Here is a 13909-nt window from a genome sequence, read left to right as displayed (position 1 = left end):
TAAAATATATAATACTTGTATTCTGTATTGAGCGCAGCATGCACACACAAGACAAGCTGATGAATATACAAGGTCACATATCTTTTAATTTATAGAATTTACAGTCACCGGAGTAATGGGTGGATAAAATTATTTGCTCTGAAAACCGCCTAGTACAGATACTTCTAACAGCGCTGTAAAATAACTAGAAGAAGGAAAACAACAGTATTTTTTGCATTTTACATACAGTTTTTCTGGCCTTAAAAGGGGTACTCCGCCCCTAGACATCTTATCCCCTATCCAAAGGGGATAAGATATCTGATCAAGGGGTGCCTGCCGCTCTGTGCATAATGACGGGCGATACAGGGGCCGGAGCATAGTGACGCCACTGCTCTGCCCCCTTGTGACGTCACATTCCTCCCCCTCAATACAAGTCTATAGGAGGGGGTGTGACGGCCACAATTCCCCCTCCCATAGACTTGCATTAAGGGGGCGGGCAGTGACATCACGAGGGGGCGGGCAGTGACATCACGAGGGGGCAGAGCCGTGACATCTCGATGCTTCGGCCCCCGTATCACCCATCATTACACACAAAGCGAGTTTGTTCTGTGCAGTGATGACAGCGGGGTGCCGCAGCTGAGATTGCGGGGGTCCCCAGCGGCGGACCCCCCGCGATCAAACATCTTATTCCCTATGCTTTGGATAGGAAATAAGATGTCTAGGTGTGGAGTACCCCTTTAAAGGATAAGTCAAGTCTCAACACTTGAAAAGTGCAGAGTGCGCATCGTGAAGAAAAACGCCCCAAAATACTGTTGCATGCATTATATTTACCCATTGACTTCTAGCTAAAATAGGGCTGCAATGTTTTTATAGAAAAAAAAAGCAGGTAGAAAAACAAGAAACAACAAACCAAAACAAAAAAACAACCATGTGACGCCAGCCTTAGGATGGTTTCCACTAAGCGCAATACAGCCACATTTGTGTGTCTGTATTATGGTCGCAGCCTATGAAGTAATTATACGTTCAACTACAAAATGGACAAAAAAATATACATATGTTTAATGTTCATTTCTAACAAGCCTTAACTAGGTTTTCCCTATGATTATAAGTACAGCGGGTGAAATAAGTATTAGACACGTCACCATTTTTCTCAATTTATTTCAAAGGTGCTATCGACATGAAGTTTCACCTGATGTTGCCACCAACCCACAGCATGGGTGTGGAAATTTAAAAGAAAAACTACTTGTCCAAAGTACAAAAGTGAAAATTGGCCTTGTTCTATAGGGGTCAATGAGAAAAAATGTGACGTGTTCACTTGCTGTACATACTGAGTGGTAGCAAGACTGGAATTACTGGAGTCAGACTTATAAGCTTTTGGGTGGAGGCGTGCCACAATCATGCAAAAACATATGTGCTTACTTAGATTATCTCTGTGTGGTATAGTATCAATCAGCATGACAAAGAAGTATTAACTGGGAACATGGCAACGAATGTACACAAACCTCTTAAAGGGGTACTCCGGTGCTTACACATCTCATCCCCTATCCAAAGGATAGGGGATAAGATGCCTGATCGCGGGAGTCCCGCCACTGGGGACCCCCGCGATCATGCACGCGGGCACCCCGTTTGTAATCAGTCCTTGGAGCGTGTTCGCTCCGGGTCTGATTACCAGCGACTACAGGGAGGGGCGGCGTGTGATGTCACGACCCCGTGTGATGTCACGCTCCGCCCCTCAATGCAAGTCTGAAGCCTCCCGTAGGCTTGCATTGAGGGGCGGAGCGTGACATCACACGGGGGCGGGGGCGTGACGTCACACGCCCAGTAGTCGCCAGTAATCAGTCCTGGAGTGAGCACGCTCCGGGGACTGATTACAAACGGGGTGCCTTGTGCATGATCCCGGGGGTCCCCAGTGGCGGGACTCCCACGATCAGGCATCTTTTCCCCTATCCTTTGGATAGGGGATAAGATATCTAAGCACCGGAGTATCCCTTTAAGGCTGCATTCACACTAAGTTTGCCACCTACGGTTGCCAGGTCCGGCTGGGAAATTTCAAAACAGAGAGCTCCCGTATCAGGTCGGCTCATTAAAGAGGTACTCAACTCATCAATCAACTGGTGCCAGAAAGTTAAACAGATTTTTACATTACTTCTATTTAAAAATCTTAATCTTTCCAGTACCTATGAGCTCCTGTATACTACAGAGGAAGTTTTATTTCTTTCTCGAGTACTTTTCTGTCTGACCACAGTGCTCTCTGCTGACACCTCTGTCTGTATCAGGAACTGTCCAGAGGAGGATAGGTTTGCTAAGAGGATTTGCTTGTACTCTGCTGATACCTCTGTCTGTATCAGGAACTGTCCAGAGTACAAGCAAATCCCCATAGCAAACCTATCCTGCTCTGGACAGTTCCTGATACAGACAGAGGTGTCAGCAGAGAGCACTGTGGTCATACAGAAAAGTACTCCAGAAAGAAATAAAACTTCCTCTGTAGTATACAGCAGCTCATAAGTACTGGAAAGATTAAGATATTTTAAAAAGAAGTAATTTACAAATCTCTTTAACCCCTTAACGGTGACTCTGCGTCATATTGGGTTGATGCCAATCGTGGTGATGCCAGGTATTAACCCTTCAGGCGCAGCAATCAAAGTTGATCGCCGCATCTAAAGTTAAAAAATAAAAAGCATTCCCGGCACCTCAGGCAGGCTGATCGGGACCACCACGGTGAAACTGCGGTGTTCCGATCAGCTGTGAGGACACAAGGAGGGTCCCCTACCTGCCTCCTTGCTGTCCGATCATCGATTCACTATTCCGTGCCTGAGATCCAGGCAGGAGCATATGAGCGCCTAAAACACTGATCTATGCTATGGCATAGCATTGATCAGTGTCTGCAATGAATGTAATGCATGTTATAGTCCCCTATGGGGACTATAACATTGCAAAAAAAAAAAAAAAAAAAAATTGTTAATAAATGTTATTTAACCCCTTCTCTAATAAAAGTTTGAATCGCCCCCCTTTTCCCTTTAAAAAACAAAACAAAAAACTATGTAAATAAAAATAAATATAAAACATATGTGGTATCGCCACATGTGTAAATGTCCGAACTATAAATATAGATCATTAATTAAACAACAGTCAAAAAAAATGTCAAAGTCTATAATATGGGCCTGTAGGTGCAAAACTGAAAGGGTTACGATTTTTAAAAAGGTAAAGGATGAAAAAAAACGAAAGTGCAAAAACAAAAAAACACGGAGTCCTTAAGGGGTTAACTTTCTGGCACCAGTTGATTTAAAAAAAAAAACATTTCCACCAGAGTACCCCCGGGTTTCGGTGCAGGATACAGCAGCCGTAGGCAGCAAACGTAGTGTGAATACAGACTTGTATGGGTCGATTATCCTCTGAAAGGGAAGCTTACTGTCCCATGTATAAGGTCCAGTGATAAGCAGATGCAGTAGCTCATTCAGTGACTGCTGTGTCTTGCAGCCCTAAACATCAGTATTTGGCAGCACATCTTCTTGGTTCAATAGCGATCATTGGTGCAGCCATTCACTCCCAATACTTGGGCCTTGTAAATGCTCCTTGTTACATTTGTACCATGGAGATCAGGGTTAGAATAAGGTACCTGGCAGCTGTTCCTGCATCATTTCAGTAGCCTTTCATCATTCTGTATAGGAATACACTGTAAGGGTACGTTCACACGAGCAGATCCCCAGTGCGTATTATGCTGCAGATCTGTCACTGAAGGACTGCTGTATGCTGTCTTTACAGGTGCCTGCACGGAGTGGCAATCCGCCGCTACGAGCAGACACACTGCGATGTGCGATTTGCTGTGCCCATGCGCAGTATACTCGCAAATCGCGGCAGATCTCGGCCTAGCTCATAGACCGGGCGGAGCGATGTGTGCGACTACACCACGCATGCGCAGCGACCCGCATCTTGCTTCAGTGCGTCTGCTTGTAGTGGCGTATTGCCGCTCCTAGCAGGTACCTGTAAAGGCAGCATACAGCGGTCCTTTAGCGGCGGATCTGCAGCGTAATATGTTCTGGGGATCTGCTCGTGTGAACGTACCCCATCATCTACACGACTTTGTACACTTCCTAATTTTTTACCAAGTTCACTCTGCATCTGTGCTTAATGTAAACATTTTAAAACAATAAAACCCTATATGGTAAACAAATGCTAAACACAGATTATGCTATAGGCCATACAGCAGAACTCATTTCCTTTCAACCTGCATTCTTAAAGCATTACTCCAATAATGTGATGACTTGTGCAACATTACTATTGTGGAAAAGCAATTCAAGCAAACAAATTCGAGCTCTTTACGGGGGCGATGGCTCACCAAAGTAGGAAATTGGACACAGTTAATGTCCAAAAAAGGATTTTATTGCACTAAAACAACGCGTTTCTGGTCCGAACAGGACCCTTCCTCAGTTAACCAGTGGAAGGGTCCTGTTCGGACCAGAAACGCGTTGTTTTAGTGCAATAAAATCCTTTTTTGGACATTAACTGTGTCCAAATTAGGGATCAACCGATATCGTTTTTAAGGGCCGATACTCTGTGGATGTTAGGGCCGATAGCCGATAACTTATACCGATATTCCGGTATAAGTTAATGGCTATTTATCCTTCTCCCTCAAACCCCCCTCCCCCCCACCCCCCGCCGACACCGGTGCAGATCATCGATTTAAAGCAGGCGCTTTAAATCAATGAACTGCAGCGGCTTTTGCGGTGCCAGAGACCACCGACACCCCCACTACTCTCCCCCTGCCTGTCCTGGGGTTTTGAGTCCTATCACCGCCACTGCCCACCCGCCCCCCACCGCATCGGCCAGAGACTACCGCCGCCGTTGCCCCATTGCCTCCCCCATCCCCGGTTTTATAATTACCTGTTACTGGGGTCCACGCTTCTTCTGGCTCCTGCGGCATCCTCCTGAGCTGTCACTGTACGCACTGACGGTGACGTCGCGTTGAGGACATCACTCGTCATTGCGCTGCGCAGCGTTGCACAGGATGCGCAGGAGCCAGAAATAGCGCGGACCCTGGGCCCCGGGAACAGGTAATTATAAAACCGGGAATAGGGGAGGCAATGGGGCAGCGGCGGAGGCAGTCTCTGGCCGGGGCGGTGGGGGGTTGCGGTCCAGTGGTGGGGGGTGCGGCACGGTGCATTATAGGCAACGTAATTGCCGATACTGATAATGTCCAAAAATCGTGAATATCGGTCAATAATATCGGCCAAACCGATAATCGGTCGATCCCTAGTCCAAATTCCAATTTTGGTGAACCAGCGCCCGGAAAGAGCTCAAATTTGTTAGCTTAAATTGTCTTCCCACCGGACAAGCCGAGGCTGCAGGTTACCTACTATACTCTAGATCAGTGGTCTTCAACCTGCGGACCTCCAGATATTGCAAAACTACAACTCCCAGCATGCCCGGACAGCCGTTGGCTGTCCGGGCATGCTGGGAGTTGTAGTTTTGCAACATCTGGAGGTCCGCAGGTTGGAGATCACTGCTCTAGAAGTCTTCTTAGGTGTTCTCTGCTATATTGTAGAAAAGTGGAATACTTCACTATCCTATACAGCAAATAAATACAAAATTAAGTTGAATAGAATCCGTGCAGCAGTGAAATAAAAGGGCTGGGTACAACCGCAAAGTCAGTCTCTTTAGAGCAGACTGAGAAAACAAAGGCAGACGCACAGTAGGTTTTCTGATCGACTTGTCCTGCATTATTTGGTCTGTGAAGCTTGTGGTTTTGGACAACAATGCAAGTATAAAAGGCAAGTCACCCAGTGATCCGCGGCCCAGCCCAGGCTTCCATTGATGGGATTCAGATCTCTGTTGGCTTGAACTACTTTTCTGCTTCTGCACCTGACAACTGAAAAGAGTCAACATACCAGAAACATTTCAAATGATAGCTGACATTTGTTGGATACTTACCCTATTCGCCTATGCTTATTCATGTCATATAAAAGTGACAATGGTAATTAACCCCTTAAAGAGTACCTGTCATCAAACCATATTTTCTAAACTAACTCAGATTGTTTGACTTGTGCAGGGAACAGAACAGAGCCACCTAGTGGCTGTTTTTTCAACCACATTAAAAACCTATAAAAAGGTTGAGAATTTTAACAGCAAGTAAATAGTAAAGTCTCTTATAATAACATGAGGAACAATATATTAAAAGTTTAGTTTAGTGACAGGTACACTTTAAGTACCTGGATTAATAGCAATCACTAAAGGGTCGCAATAATTGTCCCCCTAACCTAACGGACCCTATTGCATACATGTTGCGGGGATGCTGCGGGGATGCTGATCAGTTGCGGTGACAATCATTGCCCCCTCCGATGGCTTGTAGCTGCTGGAGGTGGGCAGGAAGTGAAAACAGTAGAGCCAGCTGGTTTACACAGTTAACCCCTTAAGGACTCAGCCCATTTTGGCCTTAAGGACTCAGACAATTTAATTTTTACGTTTTCATTTTTTCCTCCTCGCCTTCTAAAAATCATAACTCTTTTATATTTTCATCCACAGACTAGTATGAGGGCTTATTTTTTGCGTGACCAGTTGTCCTTTGTAATGACATCACTCATTATATCATAAAATGTATGGCGCAACCAAAAAACACTATTTTTGTGGGGAAATTAAAACGAAAAACGCAATTTTGCTAATTTTGGAAGGTTTCGTTTTCACGCCGTACAATTTATGGTAAAAATGACATGTGTTCTTTATTCTGAGGGTCAATACGATTAAAATGATACCCATTATTACATACTTTTCTATTATTGTTGCGCTTAAAAAAAAATCACAAACTTTTTAACCAAATTAGTACGTTTATAATCCCTTTATTTTGATGACCTATAACTTTTTTATTTTTCCGTATAAGCGGCGGTATGGGGGCTCATTTTTTGCGCCATGATCTGTACTTTTTTTTTTGATACCACATTTGCATATAAAAAACTTTTAATACATTTTTTATAATTTTTTTTAAAATAAAATGTATTAAAAAAGTAGGAATTTTGGACTTAAAATTTTTTTTCGTTCACGCCGTTCACCGTACGGGATCATTAACATTTTATTTTAATAGTTCGGACATTTACGCACGCGGCAATACCAAATATGTCTATAAAAAATGTTTTTTACGCTTTTTGGGGGTAAAATAGGAAAAAATGGACGTTTTACTTTTTTATTGGGGGAGGGGATTTTTCACTTTTTTTTTACTTTTACTTTTACATTTTTTTTTACACTTGAATATTCCCCATAGGGGACTATTCATAGCAATACCATGATTGCTAATACTGATCTGTTCTATGTATAGGACATAGAACAGATCAGTATTATCGGTCATCTCCTGCTCTGGTCTGCTCGATCACAGACCAGAGCAGGAGACGCCGGGAGCCGCACGGAGGAAGGTGAGGGGACCTCCGTGCGGCGTTATGAATGATCGGATCCCCGCAGCAGCGCTGCGGGCGATCCGATCGTTCATTTTAATTGCGAACTGCCGCAGATGCCGGGATCTGTATTGATCCCGGCACCTGAGGGGTTAATGGCGGACGCCCGCGAGATCGCGGGCGTCGGCCATTGCCGGCGGGTCCCTGGCTGCGATCAGCAGCCGGGATCAGCCGCGCATGACACGGGCATCGCTCCGATGCCCGCGGTTATGCTTAGGACGTAAATGTACGTCCTGGTGCGTTAAGTACCACCTCACCAGGACGTACATTTACGTCCTGCGTCCTTAAGGGGTTAAAGGACATCTGCAGCGATAGGGGATAAGTGTTTGATCGAGGGGGGGTCCGAACGCTGGGGCCCCCAGCGATCTGCTGTATGGGGCCGCGGCTCTCCCGTGCAGGGGGCGTGCCAGCTGCAGCATGACGTTGCGGCCGGCACGCCTCCTCCATACATCTCTATGGGAGAGGCGGGGAGGCAGCATTCGTGCCTCCCCGCATCCCACATAGAACTGTATGGGGATGGGGAGGAGACGGGGCGGAGACGCTACGCGCCTTAGCGCTCACCATGAGCGCTTATGGCGGCGCCCGTTAGGGAGATCGGGGGGGGGATAAGTGTAATGCCGCTGAAGTTGTCCTTTAACTTTAAATGGGCACTGTCATCAACATTTCTTTTGATATGTTGTGGTACATATGTACTACAACATATCTCTAATATATTTTCATTTTTTTTTTTTTTATTAAAACGTTTTAATTTAAAAGGGGTACTCCGCACACCTAGACATCTTATCCCCTATCCAAAGGATAGTGGATAAGATGTCAGATCGCCGGGGTCCTGCTGCTGGGGACCCCCGGGATCGCCGCTGCAGCACCCACCTGTACGGCTTCCACCTCACACCGGCAACGCTGGAGGCTTCGGATGCCAACCACAATGGCGGACGAGCGTGACGGACCTCCCATAGACTTGCATTGAGGGGGCGGGGCGTGACATTACACCGGGCGGAGTCGTGATGTCCCGCTCGTCCGCCATTGTGGTCGGGATCCGAAGCCTCCAGCGTTGCCAGTGTGAGGTGGGTGCTGCAGCGGCGATCCCGGGGGTCCCCAGCAGCAGGACCCTGGCGATCTGACATCTTATCCTCTATCCTTTGGATAGGGGATAAGATGTCTAGGGGTGCGGAGTACCCCTTTAAGTTTGAAAACCAGCCACTAGGGGGGTCTCCCTCCTAGTGGCCGGCTGCAGGCTGGCGTGACGTCACGCCTGAATTCGGACCGATGCCGGCCAGGATTTGGTCCTTATTCATTCAGCCTGCACTCGCTCCCTGCATTGGCTCCCTGGGGTCACACGGCCACTCCTCCCGCACATGTCGCTGCCGCTGCTGGACTCTGCAGTATGTATCTATCTTTAGGGGAGTGCGGGGTTCAAGGTTTTTACATGGGGGTTGGGGGAGAGCGGGGTTCGGGATTTCAACACGGGGGCGGGGGGGGCTTGGGGTGTAACGGAATGGGGTAGCGCCCCATGGCCCTAACTTATTGTTTTCAACACAGGGTACCTCCAGCTGTTTCCCCACTACAACTCCCAGCATGCCCTGACAGCCAATAGATGTCAGGGCAAGCTGGGAGTTGTAGTGGTTTAACAGCCGGAGGCACCCTGTGTAGATGAACTAAGGGCAGAAGTGTGCCCCATCAGTGATGTTGTGCCTGCTGGGGAAGTCTGCCTGGTAGTGAGCACACTACTAGGCAGACAAAAAGGCATTTTTAATATGGTAAAAAACATTTTTTAAAGAAGGGAGGGGGTTAGGGATAGATGGGCAATAGGCAGGGACAGAAAAAAATAAAAATAAAATAAGGATGGTGGGAGCTACCCCTTAAGGACTCAGCCCATTTGGACCTTAAGGACTAAGACAATTTTATTTTTACATTTTCGTTTTTTCCTCCACCCCTTCAAAAAATCATAACTCTTTTATATTTTGGCAAACAAGGTGAAAGCCAGCTCACCCCGCCCCAGACAGTAGAGGACGGCACCAGCCAATGAGAAAATGAAAGAGAACGGATCCAGCTCAATGCAGGTAAAATCGGGTTTAATCCATAGGACAAGGAAGGAACATGTAACGCGTTTCAAGCGCTGCAAGCGCTCTTAGTCATACGTATGACTAAGAGCGCTTGCAGCGCTTGAAACGCGTTACTTGTTCCTTCCTTGTCCTATGGATTAAACCCGATTTTACCTGCATTGAGCTGGATCCGTTCTCTTTCATTTTCTCTTTTATATTTTCATCCACAGACTAGTATGAGGGCTTGTTTTTGGCGCGACCAGTTGTCCGTTGTAATGCCATCACTCACTTTACCATTAAATATATGGCGCAACCAAAAAAATATTATTTGTGTGGGGAAATTAAAAAGAAAACCACAATTTTGCTAATTTTGGAAGGTTTCCTTTTCACACCGTACAATTTATGGTAAATATGACATGTGTTTTTTATTCTTTGGGTCACTATGATTAAAATGATACCCGTGATAATATACTTTTCTATTACTGTTGCGCTAAAAAAAAAAAACTCGCAAACTTTTTTACCAAATTAGTACGTTTAAAATCCCCCTATTTTGAAGACCTATAACTTTTTCATTTTTCCGTATAAGCGGTGGTATGAGGGCTCATTTTTTGCACCGTGATCTGTTCTTTTTATTGACACCATATTTGCTTATACAAAACTTTTATTACATTTTTATAAAAAATTTTTGGAATAAAATGTTATAAAAAAGCAGCTATTTTGGACTTTTTTTTTTTACGTTCACCGTACGGGTTCATTTATATTTTATTTTAATAGTTTGGATATTTACGCACGCGGCGATACCAAATATGTATATAAAATAATATATATAAATATATATATATATATATATATATATATATATATATATATATATATATATATATATATATATATTTTTTTTTTTTTTTTTTTAATTTTTTTTTTTTTTTTTTTTTTTTTTTTTTTTTTTTACACTTTTTGGGGGTACAATAGGGAAAATGGGACAATTTACGTTTTTATTGGGGGGAGGGGGTTTTCACTTTTTTTTACTTTTATTTTTACACTCTTATAGTCCCCTTGGGGACTATTTATAGCAACCATTCGATTGCTAATGCTGTTCAGTGCTATGTATAGGACATAGCACTGATCAGGGTTATCAGTCATCATCTGCTCTGGTCTGCAGGAAGGCAGATCAGAGCAGAAGACTCCCGGAAGGCAGCGGAGCCAGGTGAGGGGACCTCCGTCTGCTGTGCAGGATGATCGGATCGCCACGGCAGCGCTGCAGGCGATCCAGTCATCCTGTTAAGTGACCGCGATGCTGCAGATGGCGTGATCTGTATTGATCACGGCATCTGAGGGGTTAATGGCAGACATCCGTAGGATCGCGGGTGTCCGCCATTACCGGCGGGTCCCTGGCTGCGATCCACAGCCAGAACCTGCCGCACATGATGCCGGCATCACTCCGATGTCCGCGGTTATGCTCAGGACGTACATGTATGTCCTGGTGCGTTAAGTACCACATCACCAGCCAGGACGTAGATTTACATCCTGCGTCGTTAAGGGGTTAAACAGAGTACTCTTTAACCGCCCTCGGTGTCACTGATCATGTATGGGGAGTATAAATTACTGTCAATATAGACAAACTTGTATGACTGTGTCCTTGACTTGATCATTCCTTCAACCTCTTATCTGGCCACCTTTAGAATAACCTTTCCATGAAATGGAGTAGAAGATACAGAACTCGTCATGAGTAGTGTTGAGCACGAATATTCCAGAAGAAAAATTTTTTCACTAATATCAGCACTTTGCAATTTCGCTAATATTTAGAATATCGCGAATTATATTCATTATGACGAATATAATTCACGCCCCCTCCCGTAGGCTTGCATTGAGGGGCAGAGCGTGACATCACACGGGGGCGTGACGTCACACGCCGCCCGCCCTGTAGTCGCCGGTAATCAGTCCCGAAGGGACTGATTACAAACGGGGTGCCGCGTGCAAGATCCCGGGGGTCCCCAGTGGCGGAACTCCCGTGATCAGGCATCCCGCGATCAGGCATCTTATCCCCTTTCCTTTGGATAGGGGATAAGATGTCTAAGCACCGGAGACCCCCTTTAAATCAATGATCTGCAGCGGTGTCGCGGGGGGGATAAATAGCCGATAATTTATACCGGAATATCGGTATAAATTATCGGCTATCGGCACTAACCCCCACAGATTATCGGTATCGGCCCTAAAAAAAACTATATCGGTCGATCCCTAGAATATAGGACTAATATTCGTCCAAATATTCGCAAAATATCATGAATTTGAATATGGCCTACGCCGCTCATCACTAGTCATGAGGAGCACTGTGTCTGCAATGGCCCCTTCGTTTCAGCATGTAGCATGGATCCCTGCAGTTACTCTACTACAAGTATATCGGAGGTCTACTAAGTATGGACCTCCAGGTGTTACAAAACAACTCGACAGGCATGCTGGGAGTTGTAGTTTGACAACCACTGTTGTATATCCGCCTGGAGTGGACAGTCTGTAGATAGAACAGCTGGGCCTCAGAGCAGAAATCATAATGTGGCCCTTCCAACCTGTCACCTCCAGCTATAAGGGAAAGGTCTGGTGATGTTCCTGCATGTTACCACCAATCAAGTAGATCAGCGTTTCCCAACCAGGGTGCCTCCAGCTGTTGCAAAACTACAACTCCCAGCCAGGGCTCAAGTCCTGCAGGAATGCATGGGAACTAAGTCCCTGCACTTTGTCCTCAGCAGGAACACCGTTCCCATTAGCAGAAGTCCTGCAGGACTAGCCCTTGAGAAGACATCTTGGGTGAGTTCCCTCACTTCCCCCCCCCCCCCAGAACTTGACCCCTGCTCCCAGCATGCCCATAGCAAAGATCAAATCAGGACAGGAATAAAAAGCAAAGTGTTCCTATTCACTGACAGCAAGCAGAGCTCATTGATAGCATAGACCAGCGTTTCCCAACCAGGGTGCCTCCAGCTGTTGTAAAACTACAACTTCCAGCATACCCATAGCAAAGATCAAATCAGGACAAGAATAAAAAGCAAAGTGTTCCAATTCACTGACAGCAAGAAGAGCTCAGAGGTGGCATAGACCAGTGTTTCCCAACCAGAGTGCCTCCAGCTGTTGCAAAACTACAACTCCCAGCATGCCCAGACAGCCGAAGGCTGTCCGGGCATGCTGGGAGTTGTAGTTTCGCAACAGCTGGAGGCACCCTGGTTGGGAAACACTGAAGTAGATGCTGTCAGTGCAGACTTCCATGTGTCCTCCCTACAGCCGGGCACAGTGCACCCTCCATCTATAGACACAAGTGCTGTACAGTGCCCGGTGTCACCATAGTGATAGTATGAGCCGACCGCAGACCCCAAACATTACAGTCACGGGACCCCCATTCTGCGCATGTCACAGGGACTATAACAGCTGGGGGCTCCTCCTCCAGATAACTGAGCAGCCCCAAAACCAGCGCCGGAGAATAGGAGACCCCCAACCTGAAGCTCAGCTCTCCGCCCCCCGCTTACCTGCTGTGAGCCGTCATACAGCGGCTGTTTCCCGGTGCCCGATACTAACACTCCGCTTGTCACTGCCTCATCCTCCCGGACACAACACTGATTGGAACACGGGTCGGAGGGGCGTGGCTTTTGCGCTGTGACGTCACAATGAGCGACGGGCCAACCGATAGAGGAAGTGGAGGCTCAGGTGTGAGGAGGAGTGACGTGTAATCACACGTGGCGGCATTACGAGGTGTCAGTGCCGGGAACCGCACCTGTCTGACCGAGTATTCTTCTCTGCAGAACCAACTTCTCTCCCCAATATGTGGAGCATGTATTACAGCTGTTCCATAGCTCCATCTCCAATCCTTTATGAATAGGGTCACGTGGCATAGGTACTGTAGATTTACAGAGGTTATCCAGGAATAGGAAAACAGCACCACAACTGTCCTCAGGTTAGATGCGGTATTGTAACAGCTCCATTAAAGTGAATGGAGCCAAATTGTAATACCACACAACCTGAGATGGATGTGGTGCTGTTTGTGGAAGAAATAGGCTCTGTTTTTCTATTCCTGGATAACCCCTTTAAGGGTCTGTTCACACGTACAGTATTCTGCGCAGATTTTCTGCTTCAGATTTCAATGTAAACCAAGTGACTGAACACAGCTTGAAATCCTACGCATCAAATCTGCGCAGAATACTGTACGTGTGAATAGACCCTAATGGGGTTGCCCAGTGAAAAACAATTTATCCCTTACCCACAACATAGAGGTGCATTCACACGGCCATCTAGACCCGCCCCATTCTTCTCCCGTCAAAAACGGACAATAACAGATGCAAACGGATGTTTGGATCCGTTATTGTTCAGTTAATGAACAAAAAAATATATATATTCTGAGCATGCTCAGAAGTAAAAAAAAAAAGCGGATGGAAACGGGTGACATTAAAGGCTCATCCGTTTTCCATAGAC

The 13909-nt window shown here is 46.1% G+C and overlaps 1 protein-coding gene across 3 annotated transcripts in view; it reads right to left on the bottom strand.

Moving 5' to 3' along the window:
• The window catches only part of SLC66A2 (solute carrier family 66 member 2), a 94646-nt gene extending 81549 nt beyond the window's left edge, over nt 1-13097 (bottom strand). For 2 of the 3 annotated variants that reach the window (XM_056521369.1, XM_056521367.1), the window contains exon 1: nt 12970-13097. The gene's annotated coding sequence lies outside the window, so the exon portion shown is untranslated. Of the gene's footprint in view, nt 1-5756; nt 5826-12969 lie in introns of those variants that run through there. The other variant, XM_056521368.1, reaches the window with a different exon arrangement.
• Nucleotides 13098-13909: the final 812 nt, after the last annotated feature.

The sequence above is a fragment of the Hyla sarda genome, chromosome 5, assembly GCF_029499605.1.
Source record: "Hyla sarda isolate aHylSar1 chromosome 5, aHylSar1.hap1, whole genome shotgun sequence".
Lineage (NCBI taxonomy): Eukaryota > Metazoa > Chordata > Amphibia > Anura > Hylidae > Hyla > Hyla sarda.
The sequence above is the reverse complement of the archived record's forward strand: the minus strand, read 5'-3'. Positions and strand labels throughout refer to the sequence as shown.